This window comes from Meriones unguiculatus, chromosome 14 (genome assembly GCF_030254825.1).
Source record: "Meriones unguiculatus strain TT.TT164.6M chromosome 14, Bangor_MerUng_6.1, whole genome shotgun sequence".
Classification (NCBI taxonomy): Eukaryota; Metazoa; Chordata; class Mammalia; order Rodentia; family Muridae; genus Meriones; species Meriones unguiculatus.
In genome coordinates, this window is record NC_083361.1 from 72,604,086 (window position 1) to 72,631,088 (window position 27,003).

At 41.2% G+C, this 27,003-nt stretch overlaps 1 pseudogene; it reads left to right on the forward strand.

Annotated features, from left to right (window-relative positions):
• The first annotated feature begins 3,365 nt into the window (after positions 1-3,365).
• LOC110563374 (calcium-independent phospholipase A2-gamma-like) lies at positions 3,366-5,569 on the forward strand (annotated as a pseudogene).
• The last annotated feature ends 21,434 nt before the right edge of the window (positions 5,570-27,003 follow it).

Here is a 27,003-nt window from a genome sequence, read left to right on the forward strand (position 1 = left end):
TCTTTCTCTCCCTCTTAACTCCTCTTCCCCCACTCCACCTTTTTCCTCCCCAGAGAAGGGGAGGCTCCCACGGATATCAAGCTGCAGTAGGACTAGGTGCACCTTCTTCTATTGAGGTTAGACAAGGCTGTCCAGTTAGGGGAAAGAGATCCAAAGTCAGGCAATAGAGTCATAAACAGCCCCTGCTCCTGCTGTTAGGGGTTCCACATGAAGACCCAGCTGCACATCAATTACATATGTGTAGCAGACCTAGGTCTGCCCCATGCATGCTCTCTGGTTGGTGGTTCAGTCTCAGTGAGCTTCCCTGGGCCCAGGTTAGTTGATTCTGTAGGTTTTCTTGAGGTGTCCTTGATCTCTCTGGCTTCTTTAGTCTTTCCTCCCCTTCCACAAGATTCCCTGAGCTCTGCTCAATGTTTGGCTGTGGGTCTCTTCATCTGTTTCCATTAGTTGCTGGGTGAAGCCTCTCAATGACAGTTATGCTAGCCTCCTGTCTGCAAGAACAGCAGAATGTCATTAATAGTGTCAGAGGTGTGCTTCTCTCATGGCATGGATTTCAAGGTGGGCCACCCATTGGTTGGCCAGTCCCTCAATTTTTTGCTTCCTGTTTATCCCTGCACATCTTGTAGGCAGGAAAATTGTGGGTCGAAGGTTTTGTGGCTAGGTTGGTATCCCCATCCCTCCACTGAGAATCTTACCTTATCACAGAAGGTGGCCATTTCAGGTTCCACATCCCCTACCACTAGGAATCTTAGCTAGGACCACCCTGAAAGATTCCTGAGCATTTCCATTGTCTTAGGTTTCTAGCTCTTACCAAAGATGCCTCTCCATTCCAGTTCTGTTTCCGTCTGTTCTCCCTACACTTAATCCTTCCTGCTCCCCTTTCTTTCTACCTCCTCTTCTATCCAGTTCATTCCACCCATCCACCCCCTGATGTTTATTCTATTTTCTTTTCTTATCGAGATTCAAGTATCCTCCCTTGGGCTCTCATTACTCAGCTTCTTTGGGTCTGTGGATTGTAGGATGGTTATGGCTAATGTCCATTTATACAGGAGTACATACCATGTTTGTTTTTCTGGGTCTGGGTTACCTCACTCAGGATGATATTTTCTAGTTCCATCCACTTGCCTGCAAATGTCATGAATTCTTTGTTTTTTATAGCTGAGTAATATTCCATTATATAAATTTACCACTTTAAAAAGAATCCGTTCTTTGGTTGAGGGGCAACTAGGCTGTTTTCAGTTTGTGCCTATTATGTATAGAGCTGCTATAAACAGTTGAGCAAGTGTCCTTGTGGTATGGTGGAACATCTGGGTATATGCCCAGGAGTGATATAGCTGGGTCTTGAGGTGGAACTATTCCCAATTTTCTGAGAAAGTGCCAAATTGATTTCCAAAGTGGCTGTACAAGTTTTCACTTCTACTAGCAGTGAGGATTGTTCCCCTTGCTCCATATCCTCTCCAGCATGAGCTGTCATTTGGGTTTTTGATCTTAGCCATTCTGATCAGTGTAAGATGGAATCTCAGGGTCATTTTGAGTTGCATTTTCCTGACAACTAAGGATGTTGAGGATTTTTTTTTAAAAGTGCTTCCCAGTCATTAGAGATTCCTCTGTTAAGAATTATCTGTTTAACTCAGTACCCCACTTTTAAACTGAATTATTAGGTTTGTTTCTGTTTAATTTCTTGAGTTCTCTATATATTTTGGATATCATCCCTCTGAAAGATGTAGGGTTGGTGAAGATATTTTCCTAATCTGTAAGCTGCTGTTTTGTCCTGTTGATGGTGTTGCTTGCCTTACAGAATCTTTTCAGTTTCATGAGGTCCCATTTATTAATTGTTGATGTTAGTGCCTGAGCTGTTGGTGTTCTGTTCAGGAAATTGTCTCTTATGCCAGTGTATTCAAGGCTATTCCTCATTTTCTCTTTTATCAGATTTAGTGTATCTGGTTTTATGTTGAGGTTGTTGATTCACTTGGACTTGAGTTTTGTGCAAGGTGATAAATATGGATCTACTTGCATTCTTCTACATTCAGATAATCCAGTTAGAACAGCACCATTTGTTGAAGATGCTTTCTTTTCTCATTTTATATTTTTGGCTTTTTTTTTTTTTTTTGGTCAAAAATCAAGTATCCATAGTGTGTGGTTTACTTCTTGGCCTTTGATTTGAATCCATTGATCAACTGATCAACCTGTCTGTTTTTATGCCAATACCATGCAGGTTTTTTTTTTTTTTTTTTGTTACTATTGCTCCACAGTTCAGCCTGAAATCAGGAATGGGGATAACTCCAGAACTTCTTTTATTGTACAGGATTGTTCTCTAAAGTTTTAAATGATAAAGTTTGGAAAATGAAATTTTAAAAAGGAAATGGCGAGAAATGTTTTGAATGTGTGTACAGCGCTGCTTCCAGAAGCTATGTGTCAGCGGATGAAGCTGCAAGCACTATGTGTGGGAACTTTCCCCAGAAGCACTCAGAACAGACAAGCTATTGCTCTTGTCCTGGATCATTCCATCATGCTGAATGTGAAGACTCCTTTGCTGAAGGCATCTCTAATTTTAGCTGTTGGTTATCTAAAAATCAATCTCAAACTATTATTGAAAGGTATATATTAATTTTTGTTAGCTTGTTGTTTTGTGGTATTTTCTTTTGATTGCTTGTTCTGAAATTATTCATTCCTTGTGCCTTCTTGAATTGGCTCATATTTGCTTTGAGACTGAAGTATTCCTTCCTGTGTCCTCTGTAGAGCTGACTTAGTGATAATAAATTCTCTTAATCTGTTTTATCATGGACAGTTGTTTTTCAAGACAATGCTGCCTTCACCAGAACTCCCATTGTAATTTCTAGTAGAAGCAGTTATTAAGCACACAATCCATTTCATTACTGCATTCAGTAGTAAGTGCTCAGTGTAAGCTCTTCTTTAGGACTCTATAAAGACCACACAGATATTAAGAATCGTGAGAGCTATTGTTGTAATCTACTGATCATGGGGGTGGGGTGGGGGGCTCAGTACTGTGAATTTACAAGTTCTTTAAATTAGCACACAGCTACCACACATTGCTCTCCTAAACGCAAGAGTATTTATTATGGCGTATGACCAGTGGATCTTAGAATTGTGAAGGTTGTGTGAGATATTAGCTCACAATAGCTCATGAGGTCACTTCCAGGGAATTTGATATCCTCTTCCTGCCCTCATGGGCACCCATGCCCGCATGTCATACACACTCACACAAACATACATCTACTTATAAAAAATAAAACCTTAAAAATTCATACACAGGAGGCCATGTCACCTCATGCAGAAGTTTATTGCTGGCAGGAGGCGAATGGTAGCCATGGTGCCTGTGATTGCTGCCTGTATCCTGTAATGAAAGAAGTCTTTGTGGGAAACAGAGAAGCAAACAGCTACAATTCGTGTGTTTTAAACATTATTGGCAAATAAACTGTATCAATGTATTTTTTTATACCAGAGTGTGATTTTCACACAAATAAGAAAAGCTGTAAATGGAATAAGAGTGAAGCACATTGCAGTAAGCACAGACACTCTCCAAGCAACCATCGCTTACACGTTGGAATTTTGGAACTTAGCACTTCTGCTCCTAAAGGACTTACAAAAGTGACCACTCATCTGTCCCATATTAAAAGCATTTAAAATTCTGTTTCAAAGGCTATTTTTTATTTTAAATTTTAATTCTTAATATTAATTACATTTTATTTGCTTTGTATCCCAGCTGTAGCCCCCTCTCTCATTCCTTCCCCAACCCACCCTCTCTCCCTCATCTCCTCCCATGCCCCTCTCTAAGTTCACTGATATGGGAGGTCCTCCTCCCCTTCCATAAGACCCTAGCTTATCCAGTGTCATCCAAACTGGCTGCATTGTCCTCCTCTGTGGTCTGGCAAGGCTGCTCCCCCACTCAGGAGTGGTTGGTGGTAAAAGAGCCAGCCACTGAGTTCATGTCAGAGACAGTCCCTGTTCCCCCTATTATGGAACCCACGTGGATACTGAGCTACCATTAGCTATATCTGAGCAGGGGTTCTAGGTTATCTCTATGAATGGTCCTTGGTTGGATATTAGTCTTAGAAAAGACCCCTATGACCAGATATTTTGGTTCTGTTGCTCTCCTTGTAGAACTCCTGTCCCCTCCAGGTCTTTCTCCCCCTTCTTTCATAAGATTTCCTGCACTCTGCCCAAAGTTTGGTTATAAGTCTCAGCATTTACTTTGATACACTGCTGGGTAGAATATTTTAGAGGCCCTCTGTGGTAGGCTCTTGTCCTTTTCCTGTTTTTTCCTTCTTTCAATGTCTAGCCCATTTGTCTTTCTGAGTGAGGATTGATCATCTTACCCAGGGTCCTCCACCTTGCTTAGTTTCTTTAGGTGTATAAATTTTAGTATGTTTACCCTATATTATATGCCTTGTATCCACTTTTAAGTGAGTATATGCCATATATGTCTTTCTGCTTTTGGGATATTAAAGGCTATTTTTGAGAGTCAGAATGAAATGGTTTCATGATTAGCTCAATTTATGCCAAGTTTTCAAATATTAAGAAAAGTATAAAAAAAAAAGAAAGAAAAGTATCAGATAGGGGGTGGTTAAAACAACAAAAATGTAAAATAAGCCATTGAATCTCCGAAAAACTATAGTGATAAACCAGCACAAAATAATTCTTTCGTGGAACAGAAAAGTTACCTTCCAGATAAAGAAGACGACACAGGTAAGAATAGCCCTTTCCATTACACGTACAGTATAACTGTCAGATTTAGAGAGTCATGCTACCTTTTTGCAAATCATATTAATTCATACTTCAAGTGCAAGGAAAAAACTATCTCTATCAAAATAGGATAAACATCTTTAAGGCAAACCAGACCTCAAAGAAGGGAAATCCAGGTCTCGTGGCCCTGACATCCTGACAGGCTAGACTCAGACTCTCCCCTAGATGCTGGGGACAAATTTTTCAGCCCTAGTTGGATGCTTGAGGTAATCCCAGTGTCTGCAAACAAAGTATTGCTAATTTCTTTTCTTGTTCCACTGAAGGTGTACAAGCCTTACATTGGTGGACTTGTATCCAAATTAAAGTCAGCCAGAAAGACAGGAAGAGCTTGCTAAAACTGAGCAAGCTATTAGAAAAGACAAGAAGTCTGAGGAGAAAAAGCATGTGTCTTTTCAGTGAGAAATTGAGATTATTTCAAGTGATAGTATTGACCACAGGACTCTGGCCTTACTTCAGGCCTTGAGAAGAACAACCAACCCAAAGGTTTGCATTACTCAGACTTGAAGAACTGACTTTTCATTTTCTAGAATTTTCCGAATGAAAAGGAGTGGCTGTCAAGAAAAAAAATATTCCAGATCAATTTTGACCGAGACAAATTAAGGATGAAACTCTTCAGGCTGCAGTTAGAGAAATTTTGGCCTTAGTTGTTTATGTGGATACAATGAAAGGCAGAGGAATCAAATCCTCACAATTGGTGGTGGGGGAGCAAAAGGCGCGGTTGCTCTTCAGACTCAGTGGAAGTTGGTTTACTCAGAAGCCAATTCATCAGATCTTTAATTACATCTATGGTGTAAGCACAGGTTAAGTGGTGAAGTCCACTGACTCATCACAGCCCAACACTCCGTATTTCCTCTTTCGTTCGGAGTTAGGCAAAGTAGAACCACTAGGTGGCATCAGTGTAACTCTTAATATAAACTTTTGGGGAACGCTTAAGCTATGGACTCAAAATATTCAGTAGACACAACACTAGGAATATTTACACATTTGTCTTGGAATACGTGAAATTTATTTTCCTGTAAATTTGTGTATTTTATTTACATTTTCAGTGCACTATATTTTCTCATGAGTTTTCTGTCTCTACATAAATGACCATCTTTAAGTACTCATATTTAGAGGCTTTGCAAATCTTGCAAGGCTTGGTAAATCTTACTGAATCTTGGTAAGTGTATAATCTTTTTCTTTTTTATTTATGTTTTTATTAATTACAGTTTATTCATTTTGTTTCCCACCTGTAGCTCCCTTCCTTCCTCCCTCCTTCCCAATCCCACGCCCTTCCTCTTCTCCATCCATGCCCCTCCCCCAGTCCTGATAGGGGAGGTCTTCCTCCACTTCCTTCTGATCCTTGTCTATCAGGTCTCATTAGTAGTGGCTGCAATATCTTCCTCTGTGGCCTGGTAAGGCTGTTACCCCCTCAGGAGGAGGTGATCGAAGAGCCAACCACTGAGCTCATGTCAGAGACAGTACCTGTTCCCGTTACTATGGAACCCACTTGGACACTCAACTGCCATGGGATACATCTGTGCAGGGATTCTAGATTATCTGCATGAATGGTCCTTGTTTGAAGTATTAGAAAATACCCCTGTCCCCAGATTTTTTGGTTCTGTTGCTCTCCTTGTGGAGTTCCTGTCCTCTCCAGGTCTTCTTTCATAAGATTCCCTGTGCTCTGCCCAAAGTTTGGCTATAAGTCTCAGCATCTGCTTTGATACCCTGCTGGATAGAGTCTTTCAGAGGCCCTCTGTGGTATGCTTCTGTTCTGTTCCTTGTTTTCTCCTTCCTCCGATGTCTATCCTCTTTTCCTTTTTGAATGAGGATTGAGCATTTTAGCCAGCATCCTCCTTCTTGATTAGTTTCTTTAGGTGTACAGATTTTAGTATGTTTTTCCTGTATTATATGTCTAATATCCACTTATGAGTGAGTATATACCCTGTGTATCTTTCTGCTTTTGGGATACCTGACTCAGGATGCTCTTTGCCAGTTCCCACCATTTGTCTGCAAATTTCATGATTTCCTTGTTATTAATTGCTGAATAATATTCCATTGTGTAAATGTATCACAATTTCTGTATCCATTCCTCCATTGAGGGACATCTGGGTTGTTTCCAGCTCCTCGCTATTACAAATAAAGCTGCTACAAACATGGTTGAGCAAATGTCCTTGTTGTATACTTTAGCACTTTTGGATATATGCCTAGGAGTGGTATAGCTGGATCTTGAGGTAGCACTATTCCTAATTGTCTGAGAAAGCGCCAGATTGATTTCCAAAGTGGTTGTACCAGTTTACATTCCCACCAGCAGTGGAGGAGGGTTCCCCTTTCTCCACATCCTCTCCAGCATGTGTTCTTGTCTAAAAGCAAAAACTCAAGTTTTTGATCTTAGGCATTCTGATGGGTGTAAGGTGAAATCTCAGGGTTGTTTTGATTTGCATCTCCCTGATGAGTAAGGGCATTGAGCATTTCTCTAAATGTTTCTTGGCCATTCGCTATTCCTCTATTGAGAATTCTCCGTTTAGCTCTGTACCCCATTTTTAATTGGATTCCTTGATTTGTTGCTGTTTAACTTCTTGAATTATTTATATATTCTGGATATTAGTCCTCTGTCAGATATAGGGTTGGTGAAGATCCTTTCCCAATCTGTAGGCTGTCGTTTTGTTCAGACAACAGTGTCCAAAGCTTTTCAGTTTCATGAGGTCCCATTTATTGATTGTTGATTTTAGAGCCTGTGTTGTTGGTGTTCTGTTCAGGTAGTGGTCTCCTGTGCCTATGAGTTCTAGTCTCTTCCCCACTTTTTCTTCTAACAGTGTGCGTATGTGGAGGTTAGAATCCAAGATGCCTGAATTAGTTCTCTCCTGCATTTGGATTCTGGGAATCAAATTTAGGTCGCCAGACTTGGCTGTAAACATGTTTACTCACCTAGCCATTTCACTAGACCCATAATCTCATCAGCTCTCTCCTTCAAACTTTTAAACAATTCATTTTTTCCAAAGAAAACTGGGCTATTTCCTCAAGCACAAATTCTTCACAAAATTCAGTCCTTACAAGCTATATATTCTAGAAAGTCAACCCAAATCATAAGTACTTTTCAAGGAATAAAGTATAGGAAGAAACCTGAAACTCCACATCATTACATTATACCAAGAAATACTACAAGTACAACAGCCATGCAAGATTGGTCTACACACTTACATCTAGACCCTGTAAATGTTCTATAAGCCAGTAATGCAGTCCTACCATGGCAGAGATGCGGTGAAAACACATACCATACACTCTCCACCCTCAGCATGTTCTCAGATGGATCTTGCCCATTTATAGCTATCAAACTGGCCCACAGGGTAACTAGAGTCAGTTTGTGCATACAGAGAAACACAAAGCATTCCTGAAACATACTCTGAATTTTTGACATTACTGTCAAAATTACTGTCAAATACTCCCCTCACCTGACTAGGTCTAAGGCAATTACCTTTAGGTAAGGCCCTAAGTGTCACACATCCACTCAAAGTTCTGCTCCCAATGTTGGCACACCTCCTTCATTTCCCAGTGTCTCTCAGGCCTGCAGGGTTTCTCTTTCACCCTGATACCAACCTTTGTGGACAGGAAATACACACTTGAGCTTGCAGCACCCCTTCTAGACTACCAGAGCATGTAAGTCAGGGGACTGGGTGAAGCAGAATATGTACCAGGGAATAAAATCCTTTTGCCAGAAGTCCATTTCCTCTGGTCTAGGGCTTTATTCTTGCATCTGTGTTGCTTTTGATTTTTTTAATTAAATTTTTATTTTTTACATCACTTACATTTTATTCACTTTGTATCCCAGCTGTAATTCCCTCCCTCATCTCCTCCCATGCCCCCCCCCAAGTCCACTGATAAGGGAGGTCTTCCTCCCCTTCCATCTGACCCTAGCTTATCAGGTGTCATCAGGACTGGCTGCAATGTCCTCCTCTGTGGCCTGGCAAGGCTGCTTCTTCCTCATTGGGGTGGTGGTCAAAGAGCCAGCCACTGAGTTCATGTCAGAGGCAGTCCCTGTTCCCCTTACTAGGAAACCCGCTTGGATACTGAGCTGCCATGGGCTACATCTGAGCAGGGGTTCCAGGTTATCTCCATGAATGGACCTTGGTTGGATACTAGTCCTATAATATAGGATAAACATACTAAAATTTGTACACCTAAAGAAGATAAACAAGAAGGCAGACCCTGGGTAAGATGATCAATCCTTTCTTAGAAAGACAAATGGGATGGACATTGGAAGAAGAAGAAAGCAGGAAACAGGACAAGAGCCTACCACAGAGGACTTCTGAAAGACCTACCCAGCAGTGTATCAAAGCAGATGCTGAGAACTCATAACCAAACTTTGGGCAGAGTGCAGGGAATCATATGAAAGAAGGAGGAGTTAGTAAGACCTGGAGGGGCATGGGAGGAGATGAGGGAGGGAGGATGGGTTTGGGAGGGAATGGAGAAGGGGACTACAGCTGGGATACAATGTGAATAAACTATAAGTAAAATAAATAAATAAAAATTAAAAAGAAAAGTGGTGTGCTGTTATTGTATTTTTTTATATTTTCACCAATTGTCATGACATGGTCTCATTTGAATTTCTGTCTGTCTTGGATGTCAATAATTAGGCAAGACTACATTTAAATTTATGATCTGATATGTCAGCTTCCTGAGTACTTGGATAGAAGATGTACCCACCTTGTTTTTTATTCACTTCACACATTTCAGTAATGTAAATATTAAAATGATTATTAGAAGAGGATATCAGAATCATTAAATACCTCATGTCTGTATCTAAAACAGCATTTTCATCCATATAGTAGAAATATATTAAAGAAGTATAATAAGTATCATATATCATCTATATATCCCACTTTATATATGTCTATTACATATATAATATATAGTATTATATAGAATATAATATATAATATACATTCACGCATACTAAAAAGAGTTGAGGATTCAGAGATAAGCCCTTGCTCACATCACTACCTGGTTTTTAACAAAGAGGCCAATAACACACCAGAGAAACAGCAACGGCATGGCGGCAACCGGTGTGCGGCATATCTGAGGCGCAGAGGATCTGAGACTCTGAAACTGGCGAGTGGACAGGCGGCTGGATTCAGATCATCAAACTTTGGGCTTCCTGGACGGGAGGGGACATCCATTAGTTAGGGGCAATAGGATCCAGGACCCCTGTGGCCATTGCCCAGGTCTGGAGTCACAAACTGTGGACCTCGTTCACATTCTACACATCCTCGCCAGTGCAGAGCCTCAGTTCCAGGGAGCCCCGCTCTGGCAGCTCCCCTAAGGGCAGCTTCAGGATCCCCTGGAGAGTTGGGATCTGTTGGATCTAGGTCTCATGGCCGTCTCCCAGGTCTGAGAGTGGCAAACCGTGGCCCCCGGAACTTTCTGCATATACCAGAGAGAGGGGAGCCCCAGGTCCAGGGACCCTTCTCTCTAGTAGGCTGGGATTCCTCGGGTGGTGTTCCCAGCATTTACGCTAGGGTTCTGCTGGTCTCTCCCTGGATGCCAGGCAAATGGTGGAAGCTCAGGGATCATCGATCCATTCTGGCGTCTCTGGACCTCTTGCTTCAGGTAACCAGACTATTGATGAAGCCTTAATAACCTTGGCTCAAGAAACACCTATACAAAAAGTTCAATTGGCTCATAAATTACATCATCTTCATAGTCACTCCTTAGGTTTAGCTTACGGCCTTACCAAAGAACAAGCAAAAAAAAAAAATTGTTAAAAATTATAACAATTGTGATGTTTTCTGTCCAGTACCTCATCTTGGGGTTAACCTCTGAGGGCTGACCCCAATTCAGCTATGACAGATGGATGTGACTCATTTTATAAAATTTAAAAAATTAAAATTTATTCATATAATTATTGATACCTATACAAGATTTATTTTTGCTACCTTGCATTCTAGAGAAGCTGTGTGCCGTGTTATTGATCATTGTTTGGCTGCATTCATTGTTCTTGGCATGCCACACCAAAGTAAAACTGACAATAAAACAGCTTATACCAGCAAGCCCTTTCAAATTTTCTGTAAAAAATTAAATATTAAACATGTTACAGGTATTCCTTATAATCCTATGGGCCAAAGCATAGTTAAACATGATCATGCCACCATTAAGATGTATTTACAAAAGACAAAAAAGGGGGAATTATGTTCTCCTCATTCATCCAGAGCTCAATTAAAAATTTTTAACTCTGGACAAACATGGCAAATCTGCAGCTAAACAGTTTTGGCTCCCTGAAACCTCCATGGTTAAATAGAGGGACCCTTTGAATAATACATGGCATGGACATGACCCCTTTTTAATTTGGGGACCCGGATATGTTTGTGTTTTTTTTTTTTTTTTTTTTTTTTTTTTTGCAGGTTAAAGATGCTGATCGATGGCTGCCAAAGAGACTGGTGCAACAAGTGGATTAAATGAAGGAACAAGATCATTCCCCAAGTGATGGTATTGCTGATACTGCTGCAGCTGCTTCACCCAGTGAAGCCTAAATTACACCTTTGTGCCTTAGTGCCCAATCCCCCTCTTGTTCTCCCTGTACATGTTAGCACACCTTTGTTTGGCTGGTCTGGTACTATTCATCTTTGTTATTGCCAGATGTGTCCACTTAGCTCAACATCACCAAGCTAGATTTAATGTCATTGAAACAGCAGCATGCTGTGACTTCCTCACCCCAGGTAGGGGCTTGGCTTGCCCAGCTCAAACATCAGCTTTAACCTCTCCTTTCCTGTGTGATGGGCCGGTTAGTCAATGATGAGTTCTGGGTGATCAGATATTTACCAACCTAAGACAGATATCCCCCTATAAACAGGATCCAAAGTCCAGTCTCTCGTAGACTGACCTTGGTGGTCCTACAGAGGATTGCTCTGACCCTGAGAAACTCTGTGCAACCATAGTAACCAGCAGGCTCTGTGTAACCTTGAATGAGCCCTCATATGTTTTGGCTAAGTAAAGTTGCCTGCATGAGAAACTGCTTGTACTTTTTTTGCCTACTTAAGTGTTAACCTGACGTCCACTAAATAGACACTTTGATCAGCATGTAGACTTGGTGTCCTTCTCTGTGTCGCTCTGTCTCTCTCTCTCCAGCTCTCTCTCAGGTGGTATTCAGGTGTCACTGCTGGCTGGTGACAATGTTTTGATGATAAAAAATAGTAAAATAGGTTTAAGTGAGCAAATTTACAATATTATAAATAAACCATTTCTCTTATAAAGAAAAAAAAAAAGACAATTGTGTTAGTGCCCTCCCTTCCTTAGCTGCATCCAAGTCCCCAGCACCCATTCTTGAGCCCCTGGACTTTCTCATTTTCCTGAAGACTACTCTAGACTCCTGAGACAGGAGAACCCAGACTGCAGTACAAGCCTACACACAACTCTGTTGTTGGCCAGAGGGTGGCAAAAGAACACAATCAACAGAAACCGGGATATCATAGCTTCATCAGAAAAATCCCAAATCAGTGGATATTCAAATGTAGCTGAAACACAGGAAAATGATCTTAAATTTATGATTATGCAGATATTAGAGGCACATAAAGAGGAAACAAACAAATCTCTCAAAAGAAGCACAGGTGAATACAACTAAATAAATAGAGGCCATCATGAACAGATAGGGATCAACAATCAATAGATAGAAATGAATAAAATCATTAAGACATGATAATGGAATTAGAATCAATAAAGAAAACACAAACTGAGAAAACCTTGGAGATGGAGAATTTAGAGAAGAGATCAGGAACCACAGAGATAAGCATCACCTACAGAATATAAAGGATGGAGGAGAGAATCTCAGACATTGAAGATAAAATTGAAAAAAATTGATGCATCTCTCAAAGGAAACATAAAAACAGTAATTTCCTGACACAAAATATCCAAGAAATCAAGGACACCATGAACAGACAAAACCTAAAAATAATAGGAATAGATGAAAAAGAAGATTCCAGGCTCTTAGGTCTAGAAAATATTTTCAAGAAAAATCATAGAAGAAAAATTCCCCAATATAAAGAAAGAGATGCCCTTAAACATACAAGAGAACACCAAATAGACTAGACCAGACCCACCACATTATAATAAAAACACTAAATCTATAGAACAAAGAAAAAATATTAAAAGTGGCAAGGGAAAAAAGCCAAGTAATATATAAAGGTAGACCTATCAGAATCTCACCAGACTTCTCAACAGAGATTATGAAAGCCAGAAGGACTTGGACAGATATCATGCAGACACTAAGAAACCAACCACAAATGCCAACCCAGACTACTATATCCAGCAAAACTTTTAATCAATATAGATGGAGAAAATAAAATATTCCACAACAAAACTAAATTTAAACAATATCTACACAGCAACTCAGCCCTACAACAGATACTGGAAGGAAAACTCCAACCCAACAAAATCAACTGCACCCATGAAAACACAGTATAACGATAATTTCACAACAAAAAAACCAAAAGAAAACAAACACAATCTCCACCAATTTCACAATAAAAGGAACTACAATTCATTGGTCACTAATATCTATCAACATCAATGGACTCAACTCACCAATAAAAAGACACAGACTAACAGAATGTTTGTAGAAACAGGATCTAACATTCTGCTGCATTCAAGAAACAAACCTCTGCAGTAAAGACAGACACTGTCTCAGAGTAAAGGGCTGGAAAAAAGTTCTCCAAGCAAAGGGACCTAAGAAGCAAGCAGGAATAGCCATTCTAATATCTAATAAAATAGATTATCAACCATGTTGGTACAATGTTCTCATGGAATGTATACAATTTACCATGTTCATTCAAATGCTGATTTCTGTACCTCACTATCTGGTTTCAATCCAGATATTGCATTGTGATGCTTATTCTAAGCATCACCTGTCTCAGGTTTGTATAAACATGCCATTTGTTCTCTGTATTACCAAAACAAAAACAAAAACAACAACAACAACAACAACAACAAAAAAAAAAAAAACCACACACACACACACAAAAACCTAACCATCCAATGCTGAGCAAAGGAGAGAATAGGGTGGTGTGGAGAGCTGCGGTGCCGATTTCCGCCTTCCGCCATCCTGTTGGCAAGTGCTCTCGGGATAAACAACTTCTTATTGGCTGTGGTGTGTCTGATGATCTGCCGTCTACCTATCCGAACTTCCCACGTGGCTTCCTGGGATTGGTTGGCTCCAGGGTACTTATTACTGGGGAGGGCTCTCCCTGGGGTCAGAAGATAGCTCAAACCTTCCTGAATAAACTACCTGGAGAAGAGTTCGTGTGCCGTGCCTTCCTTGCTGGTCGAGGTGGTCGCGACAAGTGGTGGCCCATACGGGAAACCGAGGACTCAGAACTCCTTGTAGTCAGGGCAGTGCACTGGTAAATTCCCAAGGTAAGCTGGGACGATAAAGTCTGCGGTAGTTGCGGCTAGCTGCTCTTGTCTGTAGACAAAGACAGAGCGAAAACAAGCCAACCGCAAGTAAGTAGCGAACCAAAAGTAAGTAAGTAAGACATGGGCGCTTCTCCTTCGCACCCAATTTTTCTAGCTCTACAGGAGCTGCTTCTATCTAAGAAGCTCAAGCTAAAGGTATCTATCTACCTTAGAGGGATTCTTAGAGGCCTGTGACACGACTGCCCCATGGTTTGTGGTGTCGGGGGATCTTACGATCTCTTGTTGGAAGAAGTTAGGACGAGACTTAGATCTAGCAAAGACAAAAGGAACTTTGAGGGCCGGGTGATACCTGTGTGGCAACTTGTCCGAAGTTGCCTGGAAGATCAGAGGTGTTTCCAAGCGATAGAGGAAGGGCAAGCAGCATTAGATCAATTGAAGGAGGAGAGGTCAACTAAGTCGGAGAAATCCTCCGAGGTTGAGAGCCCTGGTTCAACTTCTAGTTCAGATAGTGAGTCTGGGGCAGAAGATATCAAAAAGGAAATTGAGGAGCTTATAGCGAGACTGGAAAAAACAAAGGTTAAAGAAAAGAGAAAGAAAAAAACCCGGGAAAAGGGGCAGGAGGATCAAATCAGGACTCCCTCGGCCCCCCCGCCGTATAATCCACTGGAGGGAGGCATAAGGAACACGGGTTCCGCTCAGACCAACTGTCCGGAAGTTTGGCGCCAGGTACGTGCTGAATTAACACTGGCCTGCCCTGTGTTCCAGGATCCACAAGGAAATAGGGTCCATGAGCCTCTGGATTTTAAGGTGATTAAGACCCTGGCAGAATCAGTCCGTACTTATGGGGTTTCTGCTGCCTTTACACGGTCTCAGGTAGAGAGGTTGGAAAGATATTGTATGACACCTAGTGACTGGTCTGGTTGGGCTAGAGCTTGTTTGAGCCCAGGACAATATCTTGACTGGAGGGCCTTTTTGGTAGAATTTGCAGTGGAGCAAGCTGCAGCTAATCAAGCTGCTGGCCAGCCGGCCTGGGATAGAGACATGCTACTAGGGCAAGGCCGATTTGCTAACCAGCAGACAGGTTACCCTCTAGATGTATATACCGAAATAAATCAGATATCTGTCAAAGCATGGAAAAGCCTGCCTAATAAGGGAGAAGTGGCTGGGAACCTTACTAAGATTATTCAAGGACCTACAGAGCCTTTTTCAGATTTTGTAGCAAGAATGGTGGAAGCAGCTGGAAGGATCCGGGGGGATCCCGATAGAGCTATGCCGCTGGTAAAGCAGCTGGTATATGAACAATGTACTTAAGAATGTAGAATTGCCATAACTCCTTATAAGAACAAAGGTATAGAGGCATGGATGAAAGTTTGCCGAGAGTTAGGAGGCCCTCTGACCAATACGGGTCTCGCAGCTGCTGTTATGCAATTGTCACGGGGTAGGAAAGAAACTACTCAAGGTTGATGCTTCAGTTGTGGTAGGAAGGAGCATTTGAAGAGGGAGTGTCCTGAAAGAGGAAAAGGAAAAGAAGGAAGCGGTTCAAGCTCCCGTCAGCCTGGCCTCTGCCCAAGATGTAAAAAGGGGAACCATTGGGCTAATGAATGCCGCTCAGTAAAAGATATCAATGGACAGCCCCTTAATCAAGGTTATGGTGGCACTCATCCAAAAAATGGACAGCGGGGCCCCCGACTCCAGGGCCCCCAAATATATGGGGCCATGAGTGCTCAGACACGGGAAGAGCAGACACAGGAGAAGTGGCCCTCCCTCCGTCATCCTCGGGAGCACGGAGAGCCACTTCCGGCTCCGCAGGATTGGACCTCTGTTCCTCCACCAGACTCGTATTGACTCCACAAATGGGAATTCAGCTAATAGATTCAGACCTTAAGGGACCTCTGGAGCCTAACACTGTCGGCCTCCTGCTAGGAAGATCATCTACAATTTTAAGAGGACTTATTGTTCATCCAGGAGTTATAGATCCTGATTATACAGGAATTGTAAAGATCATGGTGTCCTCTCCTTGTGGAGTAATCATTATCTCTCCGGGAGACAGGATAGCTCAACTTATCTTGTTGCCCAGCCTCCATGGTCGCTACCCTGCTAGGAGTATAGATAGAGGAGAGAGAGGTTTTGGCTCTACAGGAACAGACTTGACTTTCTTATCACTAGATTTGGAGCAAAGACCAACATTAGAGTTAAAAATAGATGGAAAAATATCTTGGGGCTTCTAGACACAGGAGTGGATAGAAGTATTATAGCAAAGAAGGACTGGCCTTTAGGATGGCCTATTCAGACAGCTTCACAAACCTTACAAGGTCTTGGCTATGCAAAATCACCAGAGATCAGTGCTAGACAATTAGAGTGGAGAGATCCAGAGGGACACGTGGGTATGATACAGCCCTATGTTCTAGAACTACCCGTATCTCTATGGGGAAGAGATTTGTTACAAGGAATGAGTTTCAAGTTGAGTAATGAATATTCAGGCTCATCTCAACACATGGTGAGGGAAATGGGTTATGTTCCTGGCTTTGGAGTTGGAAAACATCTACAGGGGCGCAAGAGCCCTATACCAGTCCGCCCAAGGAAACATAGACAAGGATTGGGTTTTTCCTAGGGGAAGGAATACCCATTACTTGGAAAACTGAGGAGCCAGTATGGGTTCCTCAGTGGCCACTCTCCTCTGAAAAACTGCAAGCGGCAAGAGGTTTAGTAGCCGAGCAGTTGCGGTTAAAGCATATTAAACCCTCTGTCTCTCCTTGGAATACGCCCATATTTGTTATCAAGAAAAAAATCAGGAAAATGGAGATTGTTACACGATCTCAGACCTATTAATCAACAAATGCAAATTATGGGTCCAGTTCAGAGAGGCCTGCCTTTGTTGTCGGCTTTGCCGTCCTCCTGGCCCATCACAGTTATTGATATTAAAGACTGTTTCTTCTCAATTCCTCTTAATTCAAAGGACAGTGAAAGATTTGCCTTTACTGTTTCTTCCTGTAATCATGAAGAACCAGATCAACGGTATGAGTGGGTAGTATTACCTCAGGGCATGGCAAACAGCCCTACTATGTGTCAACTATTCGTTGGGGTAGCAATTAAACTGCTGCGCCAGGAGTTCCCGGCCATACGGTGTGTTCATTATATGGATGATATTCTTCTTGCCACAAAAGAGGAAAGCCTACTCGATAAAGCTTATAGCAGGTTAGTAAAAGCTTATAGCAGGTTAGTAAAATTGCTGCAGGACAAAAATTTGCTAATTGCCCCTGAAAAAGTACAAAAGGGCTCAATTATACAGTACTTGGGAGCCAGGATAGATTATGAACGGGTAATACCTCAAAAACTTGTATTAAGGACAGATCAGTTAAAGACTTTGAATGACTTTCAAAAGTTATTAGGAGATATAAATTGGATTCACGGGTTTTTAGGATTGCCAAATTATGAGTTGAAACCTTTATACGCCATTTTGGCTGGAGACTCTGCCCTGGATTCACCCAGACAGCTCACCAGTGAGGCCAGAGCAGCGTTACAAAAGGTTGAAAACTGTTTACAGCAGGCCTTTTTGCAGCGCTGGAGAGAAGATCTACCAATTGTTCTGTGTGTTCTCCCCACCTTTAATCAGCCATCAGGAGTACTGTGGCAAGAGGGACCATTACTATGGATCCATCCAAAAATTTCCCCAACTAAATCTATTGAGCATTATCTTTCTGCGGTAGCAGCTATGGCCCTTTTGGGAGTCTCCCAATGTTTACAATTTTTTGGTTCAGTCCCATCCACGATAGTAGTCCCTTATACAAATTCTCAGCTGGCTGCCCTCTATGGCACCATTGATGATTGGGCCATCTTGAAGTGCTCATTTTCAGGACTTATAGATAGTCATTATCCCAAACACCCCCTATTGACATTTTTCAAAGAGCACCCTGTTATATTTCCAAGGATCACCTCCAGTCAGCCTGTACCTGGAGCCCCTAATATTTTTAGCGATGGTTCAAAAACAGGAGTTGGGGTTTATATGATTGAAGGTAAAGACCCTGTTTCTGTTCAATTCGCTCCCGGGTCTCCACAAGTAGTTGAGCTTAAAATTGTTTTAGAAGTATTTAAATATTGTTATTTTCCATTTAATTTGCTATCAGATTCAGCTTATGTGGTTAATGCTGTAAAAGTTCTAGAAGTGGCAGGTCCGATTAAGTTGGCCAGTTCTGTGTCTGTGATGTTACAAAAATTACAGAAGTTGATTCTTGATAGGAATTACCGTTTTTATGTTCAGCATATTAGAAGGTCTGGTAGAATTCTGCACTGAATCCATCTGGTCCTGGGCTTTCTTTGGATGGGAGACTTTTGATGACTGCTTCTATTTCCTTAGGGGATATAGGACTATTTAATTGATTTACCTGGTCTTGATTCAGCTTTGGTAAGTGGAATCGATTCAGAAAATTGTCCATTTGATTCAGATTTTTAAATTTTGTGGTGTATAGACTTTTGAAGTAAGTCCTAATGATTGTTTGGATTTCCTCAGTGTCTGTAGTTATGTCCCCCTTTTCATTTCTGATTTTGTTGATTTGGATGGTGTCTCTCTGCCTTTTAGTTAGCTTGGCTAAGGGTTCATCTATCTTGTTGATTTTCTCAAAGAACCAGCTCTTGGTTTCATTGATTCTTTGAATTGTTTTATCTGTTTCTAATTGATTGATTTCAGCCATGAATTTGATTATTTTCAGCCATCTACTCTTCTTTGGTGTGTCTGCTTCTTTTTTTCTAGGGCTTTAATGGTGAGCCATTAGGTTGCTTGAATGAGCTGTCTTGAATTTCTTCTTGAAGGCACTTAGTGCTTGAACTTTCCTCTTACACTGCTTTCATTGTGTCCCACAAGATTGTGTATGTTGTGTCTTCATTTTCATTGAATTCTAGGAAGACTTTAATTTCTTTCTTTATTTCTTCCCTGACCCAGCTGTCTTTTAGTAGCAAGTTGTTCAGTTTCCATGTGTGTGTAAGCTTTTTGCTATTTCTATTGTTGTTGAGGTCCAACTTTATCCCATGGTGATCAGATAAGATACAAGGGGTTATAACAATCTTCTTTTATCTGTTGAGGCTTTCTTTGTGACCAACCATATGCTTTATTTTGGAGAAGGTTCCATGAGGTGCTGAGAAGGTAAATTCTTTTGTGCTTGGGTGTAAGGTTCTGTAAATGTCTCTTAGGTCCATTTGATTCATGACCTCTGTTAGAGACTTTTTTTCTTAGTTTAATTATTGTTGTGTTGACCTGTCCTTTGTTGAGAGTGGGGTGTTGAAGTCTCCCACTATTAATATGTGGGGATATGTATGTGGTTTAAGTTTTATCAATGTTTCTTTTACAAATGTGGGTGCTCTTGTATTTGGGGCATAGATGTTCAGGATTGTGATGTCTTCCTGGTGGAATTTTCCCTTGATGAGTATGAAGTGTCCTTCCCCATCTCTTTTTATTAATTTTGGTTGAAAGTCTATTTTATCAGATATTAGCATGGCTACTCCTGCTTGCTTCTTGGGTCCATTTGCTTGGAAAGTTGTCTTCCAACCCTTTACCCTCAGGTAATGTCTATCTTTGTGACTTAGGTGTGTTTCTTGTATGCAGCAGATGGCTGGGTCTTGTTTACGTATCCATTCTGTTAATCTGTGTCTTTTTATTGGAGAATTGAGTCCATTGATGTTGAGAGAGATTAATGACCAGTGGCTGTTAGATCCTTTGATTTTGATGTTGGCTGTTGTCATATGTTTGTGTGCTTGGTTGCTTTTTGTTTTACTGTAGTGAGGTTAATTATTTCCTGTGTTTTCTTGAAAGTAGCTAGTTTTCTTGGGTTGTATTTTTTCTTTTAGTCTCTTCTGTAACATTGGATTTGTGTTAAGGTATTGTAGAAATTTGTTTTTGTCATTGAATATCTTGTTTTCTTTGTCTACGAGGATTGAGAGTTTTGCTGGGTATAGTAGCCTGGGCTTACATCTGTGTTCTCTTAGGGCCTGTACTATATCTGTCCAGGCCCTTCTGGCTTTCATAGCCTCTGTTGAGAAGTTATGTGTGATTCTGATGGGTTTGCCATTATTTGTTACTTGGCCTTTTTCCCTTGCAGTGTTTAGTATTTTTTCTTTGTTCTGTATACTTACTGTTTTGATTATTATGTGGCGAGAGGACTGTAGGCCTCTTGTATTCTTATTGGCCTCTCCTTTAAGTTGGGGAAATTTTCTTCAATGATTTTGTTGAAAATATTTTCTGGGTCTTGGAGCAGGGAATCTTCTTTTTCCTGTATTCCTATTATTCTTAGGTTTTGTCTTTTTATGTTGTGTTGAATTTCTTGGACGGTGTGTGTCAGGAATTTTTTAGATTTAACATTTTCTTTGGCAGATACATTGATTTCTTCCATTGTATCTTCCACACCTGAGATTCTCTCTTCCATCTCTTGTAGTCTATTTGTGATGCTTACCTCTGTGGTTTCTGTTTTCTTCCCTAAGTTCTTTCTCTCCACAATTTCCTTTATTTGTGTTTTCTTTAATATTTCCAATTCTATCTTCAGGTCTTGAGCCATTTTGGTGATTTCCTTCACCTGTCTGACTGTATTTTCCTTGAATTCTTTCATCTGTTTTTTTGAACAATTCTCTATTTCTTTTATTTTTTTTTCAGTGATTTAAGTATTTTCTCTCTAAAGGCCACAAACTCTTTGGCTGCAACTTCCTGTATTTCTTCACAGATGGCCACAATCTGTTTTTTATCTTCCTCTATTTCTTTATGGATGGCCATAAACTGTTTGAGTTTATATTCCTCTAGGTCTTTATGCATTTTATTTGTTTCCTTTGTTATCCTCTTCATGAGCATAGATGTTAGGTCATTTTCTTGAATTTCAGTTATGCTGGGGTGTCCAGGGCTACTTGCCCCTGGATAACTGGGTTTTGGAGATGCCATATTGCTCTGTCTTTTGTTGGTTGAGCTTTTATGCTGGCCTCTACCCATTGGGCTATCTTAGGTGTTGGGTGTTAGTTTCTGGTGGTTCCTGGAATCTTGTGGTGGAGAGAATCTCCTTCGTAGGAAGCTGTTTTTTCCTGGAGGAAGCTTCCTCAGCTTTTTGGGTATGGTCATTTTATTACCGGTGTTTTTCAGGAGTTGCCACAGCTCACCTCAGGCATAGAGACCTGAGTGGTAACTGTGGTCCTTGTTAGTCAACAGGGCTCTCCTCTTACCCGGAGAGGTCCTGGAGACAGCTGATCTGCTTCTGTGTTTCTTGCTGCAAATTTAGTGAGCTGCGGCTGTAACCTGGGTGTCCTGTGGTTTGGTCAGTTTTGTTAGGGATAACTGGTTGCCCCTTGGAGCAGTATCTGGGGGTTGATCTCGGGGATCCCAGGCTTCTATAGGTCTGAGGTTGGGGCTGTGTGCCCCAGTACCCTAGTGGTAATCTGTGGCAGGTGAGTACTGCTCTCCTAGTAGCAGCAGCCTAGCTGGTGCACAGCAGGTCCCTGGGTTAGGCTGGTCTGCAGGATATACTTAATGGCCTAAGTCCATCCTGTTTGCTTAGTTCCCTGTGACGATTTTTCCCAACAGGGTCTCCAAGTCTCTGGTGCCCTGGGGTGCACAGTTCTGTCTGTGAGGAATTGTTTGTGCAGAGCTGGTTCCTGGGCTGGCGGTGCACACACTTGCTGGTCTGTGGGAACTTTTCCAGGGATACACTGGATGACCTAATTGGGTCCCTGTTTCCTTCTTTCCCTGTGGGGTTTACTCCTGACAGGGACTCCCAGTCTTGATGCCCTGGGGCACACAGCTCTGTCGGTGATGGAGAGTTGGGCACACAACAAGTCTCTGTCTCCGTGCTTGAGGCTGGAGCCCAGTTTAGTGATGGCAGCTCGCACCCACCATTCTGTGAGACCTTTTCCAGGGAAAAACTGGGTGACCCAAGGCCAGTCCCGTTTCCTTCCTTCCCTGTAGGTTTTTCTTGCAACTGGGACTCCCAGTCTCTGGTGTTTTTGTGCCCACTGTTCATCCTGGGAAGGTGATCAGGATACGCAGGTGTGTGGCTCTGGTCTGGCGACCTGGTGCCTGTGCGACCAGGCATCTCTTCCTGGTTCTGGCTGAGTGACCTGAGAGTGGACTTGATTGATTTCCACCCTGTGGGGGTTTCCTCTGACCTGAGAAACACGATAGCTGTTGTTTTAGGGCCCAGAGTTCAGTCTCTTGGTGGCTGTATGGAAAATGTTGTCCTGCTCCTCAGACGCAGTATTCTCCTGGGGCTGCCATCTTGTCCTTCCCCGAAAATATTTTCTTAAATTCTGAACAACTTAAGCTTAATTGTGGAACTGTAACTATTTGGTCTTCAACCCCACCAGAGACTTGAGAAGGAACAAAATTAATTACTGGGGTTACTAGGAAGTATATGTTAGCAGTTTTCAAAAAATCAAAAAATTGACAGAGACAGTTTGTTGCCTGAACCCATAATTGTCTATAAAGTTGGAATATCATCTTCAGCCTTTTGGCTCAGAATATTTGATAGACATATATGTGAAGCAGGAACTATTTAGGACTTACCCTGTCTTGGCAGAGTTCAGCAGTTGACTTGTCTTGCATTTAAGCTTGTCCATTTTTGGCAGAATTCTTGTTTCTGTCATGAAACAAGGGCATTTTCTTTTTTGCCCAGTTGGCTCCTTTGCCAGATTTGATGTCATCTCCATTGTGAGGTTCTTTGATGCTCATCATCTTCTTTGAGTGCTGTAAGATGACCTGTCTCATTGTCAAAGACTCTCTAAAATGATAGACGTTTTTAAATGCCATATTCTGTAGGTCTCTGAAGTTTTTGAAGATTACCTATCTTTCTGTAATCGTCCTGTCTAAAAATTGTATCTATCTGTTAAACCTAGGATGTATACTCTTGTATTAAATTAGACTAGTGTCTGACAGAACTATGAGTTGATTAACAATGAACTATTACCTAATACCCTAAGCAGTTTTTATTTTTTATTTTTTTTCATTGTTTTTAATTATGTTTATTTATTTATTTATTTATATTTTTTTAAATTTTTTTATCAGTAACATTTTATTAACTCTGTATCCCAGCCATGTCCCGATCCCTCATTCCCTCCCAGTCCCTCCCTCCCTCATCTCCACCGTGCCCCTTTCCAAGTCCACTGATGGGGGGGACCTCCTCCCCATTCATCTGATCCTGTTTTATCAGGTATCTTCAGGACTGGCTGCAAAGCCTTCCTCTGTGGCCTAACAGGACTGCTCCTCCCTTTGGGGGTGGGGAGGCCAAAGAGCCAGTCATTGAGTTCCTGTTAGAAATAGTCCTTGTTCCCCTCACTTTGGGAAACCAATTGGTTACTGAGCTACCACAGGCTACATCTGAGCAGAGGTTCTAGGTTATATCCATACATGGTCCTTGGTTGAATGTCAGTCTCAGAAAAGACCCTGTGCCCAGATATATTTGGTCCTTGTGGAGCTCCTATCCTTTCCCCATCAGACTAACTCCCCTCCTTTCATATGGTTCCCTGTACTCTGCCAAAGGTTTGGTCATGAGTCTTTGCTTTGAAAACACTGCTAGTTAGAGTCCTTCAGATGTGCTCAGTAGACTCCTGTCATAGGTTCAATGCACATCCCATCTGTCTTTCTAAATGAGGATTGATCATCTTACCCCATGTCCGCTCAATTGATTATCTTTTTTAGGTGTATAGATTTCATTATGTTTATCATATCTTATAGGTCTATATAAGTGAGTATATCCCATGTTTGTCTTTCTCCTTCTGGGATATTTCACTCAGGATGATCTTTTCTAGATCCCACCATTTGCCTGCAAATTTCATGATTTCCTCCTTTTTGATTGGTGAGTAGTATTCCATTGTGTAAAAATACCACAATTTCTGTACCCATTCCTCCGTTGATGGACATCTGGGTTGTTTCCATGTTCTGACTATTACAAATAAAGCTGCTATAAACATGGTTGAGCAAGTATCCCTTTTGTGTACTTGAACAAACTTTGGGTATATACCTAGCAGTGGTACAGCTGGGTCTTGAGGAAGCACTATTCCTAATTGTCTTAGAAAGCGCCAGATAGCTTTCTAGAGTGGTTGTACCAGTTTACATTCCCACCAGCAGTGGAGGAAGGTTCCCCTTTCTCCACAACCTCTCCAGCATGTGTTGTCGCTTGAGTTTTTCATCTTGGCCATTCTGATGGGTGTAAGGTGATATCTCAGGGTCGTTTTGATTTGCATTTCCCTGATGGCTAATGAGGATGAGCATTTCTTTAAGTGTTTTTCTGCCATTCGATATTCCTCTGTCGAGAATTTTCTGTTTAGCTCTGTTCCCCATTTTTTAATTGGATTACTTGGATTGCTGCTTTTCAGCTTCTTTAGTTCTTTGTATATACTGGATATTAGTCCTCTGTCAGATAAAGGGTTAGTGAAGATTCTTTCCCAATCTGTAGGCAGTCGTTTTGTTTTGATGACGGTATCCTTTGCTTTACAGAAACTTTTCAGTTTCATGAGGTCCCATTTATTGATTGTTGCTCTTAGAGCCTGTGCTGTTGGTGTTCTGTTCAGGAAGTTGTCTCCTGTGCCAATGAGTTCTAGGCTGTTCCCCACTTTTTTTTCCAATTGATTTAGGGTATCTGGTTTTATGTTGAGGTCCTTGATCCACTTTGACTTTAGTTTTGTGCAGGGTGATAAATATGGATCTATTTTCATTTTTCTGCATGTAGACATCCAGTTGGACCAGCACCATTTGTTGAAGATGCTGTCTTTTTTCCATTGAATGGAATTGGCTTCTTTGTCGAATATCGAGTATTCATAGGTGTGTGGATTTATTTCTGGGTCTTCTATGCGGTTCCATTGATCCTCCTTTCTGTTTCTATGCCAATACCATGCAGTTTTTATTACTGTTGCCCTGTAGTACAGCTTGAGATCAGGAATGGAGATACCTCCAGATGATCTGTTGTCTTACAGGATCGTTTTGGAGATTCTTGGTTTTTTGTTTCTCCATATGAAGCTGAGAATCTGTTTTTCAAGGTCTGTAAAGAATTGAGTTGGTATTTTGATGGGAATTGCATTGAATCTGTAGATTGCTTTTGGCAGGATGGCCATTTTCACAATGTTAATCCTACCAATCCATGAGCACGGGAGATCTTTCCATCTTCTGATATCTTCTTCGATTTCTTTCTTCAGAGACTTGAAGTTTTTCTCAAACAGGTCTTTCACTTGCTTGCTTAGAGTCACACCAAGGTACTTTATGTTATTAGTGGCTATTGTGAAGGGTGTTGTTTCCCTAATTTCTTTCTTAGCCTTTTTGTCTTTGGTATATAGGAGGGCTTCTGATTTTTTTGAGTTGACTTTGTATCCTGCCACTTTGCTGAAGGTGTTTATCAGCTGAAGGAGTTCTCTGGTTGAATTTTTGGGGTCACTCATGTATACTATCATATCATCTGCAAATAGTGACACTTTGACCTCTTCCTTTCCGATTTGTATCCCCTTGATCTCCTTTAGTTGTCTTATTGCTCTGGCTAGGACTTCAAGTACTATGTTGAAGAGATATGGGGACAATGGACAGCCTTGTCTTGTCCCTGATTTCAGTGGGATTGATTTAAGTTTCTCTCCATTGAGTTTGATGTTAGCTATAGGCTTGCTATATATTGCCTTTACTATGTTTAGATATGTGCCTTGTATCCCTGATCTCTCCAAGACTTTAAACATGAATGGGTGTTGGACTTTGTCAAATGCTTTTTCGGTGTCTAAGGAGATGATCATGTGGTTTTTCTCCTTCAGTTTGTTTATGTAGTGGATTACATTGATGGATTTCCGTATGTTGAACCACCCTTGCATGCCTGGGATGAAGCCTACTTGGTCATGGTGGATGATATCTTTGATGTGTTCTTGGATTCGGTTTGCAAGTATTTTATTGAGTATTTTTGCGTCAATGTTCATAAGAGAGATAGGCCTAAAGTTCTCTTTTTTTGTTGGGGCTTTGTGTGGTTTAGGTATCAAGGTGACTGTGGCTTCATAGAATGAGTTTGGTAGTGTTCCTTCTGTTTCTATTTTGTGGAATAGCTTGAGGAGAATTGAAGTTAGCACTTCTTTGAAGGTCTTGTAGAATTCTGCGCTGAAGCCATCTGGTCCAGGGCTTTTTTTGGAGGGGAGACTGTTAATGACTGCTTCGATTTCCTTGGGAGATATAGGGCTATTCAGTCTTTCTACCTGATCTTGACTTAGTTTTGGTAGCTGGAATCTTTCAAGAAAATTATCCATTTCATTTAGATTCTCAAATTTTGTGGCATATAGGCTTTTGTAGTATGACCTAATAATTGTTTGGATTTCTTCAATGTCTGTGGTTATGTCCCCATTTTCATTTCTGATTTTGCTGATCTGGATAGTTTCTCTCTGCTTTTTAGTTAGTTTGGCTAAAGGTTTGTCTATCTTGTTGATTTTCTCAAAGAACCAGCTTTTTGTTTCATTGATTCTTTGGATATAGTTTTATTTGTTTCTAGTTGATTGATTTCAGCCCTTAGTTTGATTATTTCCAGCCGTCTGCTCCTCTTGGGTGTATCTGCTTCTTTTTTTTCTAGGGTTTTCAGTTGGGCCATTAAGTTGTTTGTATGTGATGTTACGGATTTCTTCTTGCAGGCATTTAGTGCTATAAATTTTCCTCTGAGCACTGCTTTCAATGTGTCCCATAAATTTGGGTATGTTGTGCCTTCCTTTTCATTGAATTCTAGGAAGTCTTTAATTTCTTTCTTTATTTCTTCCTTAACCCAGCTGTCATTGAGTAGTAAGTTGTTCAGTTTCCATGTGCGTGTCGGCTTTTTGTTGTTTCTGTTGTTGTTGAGGTCGAGCTTTAGTCCATGGTGGTCAGATAGTATACAAGGGATTATTTCAATT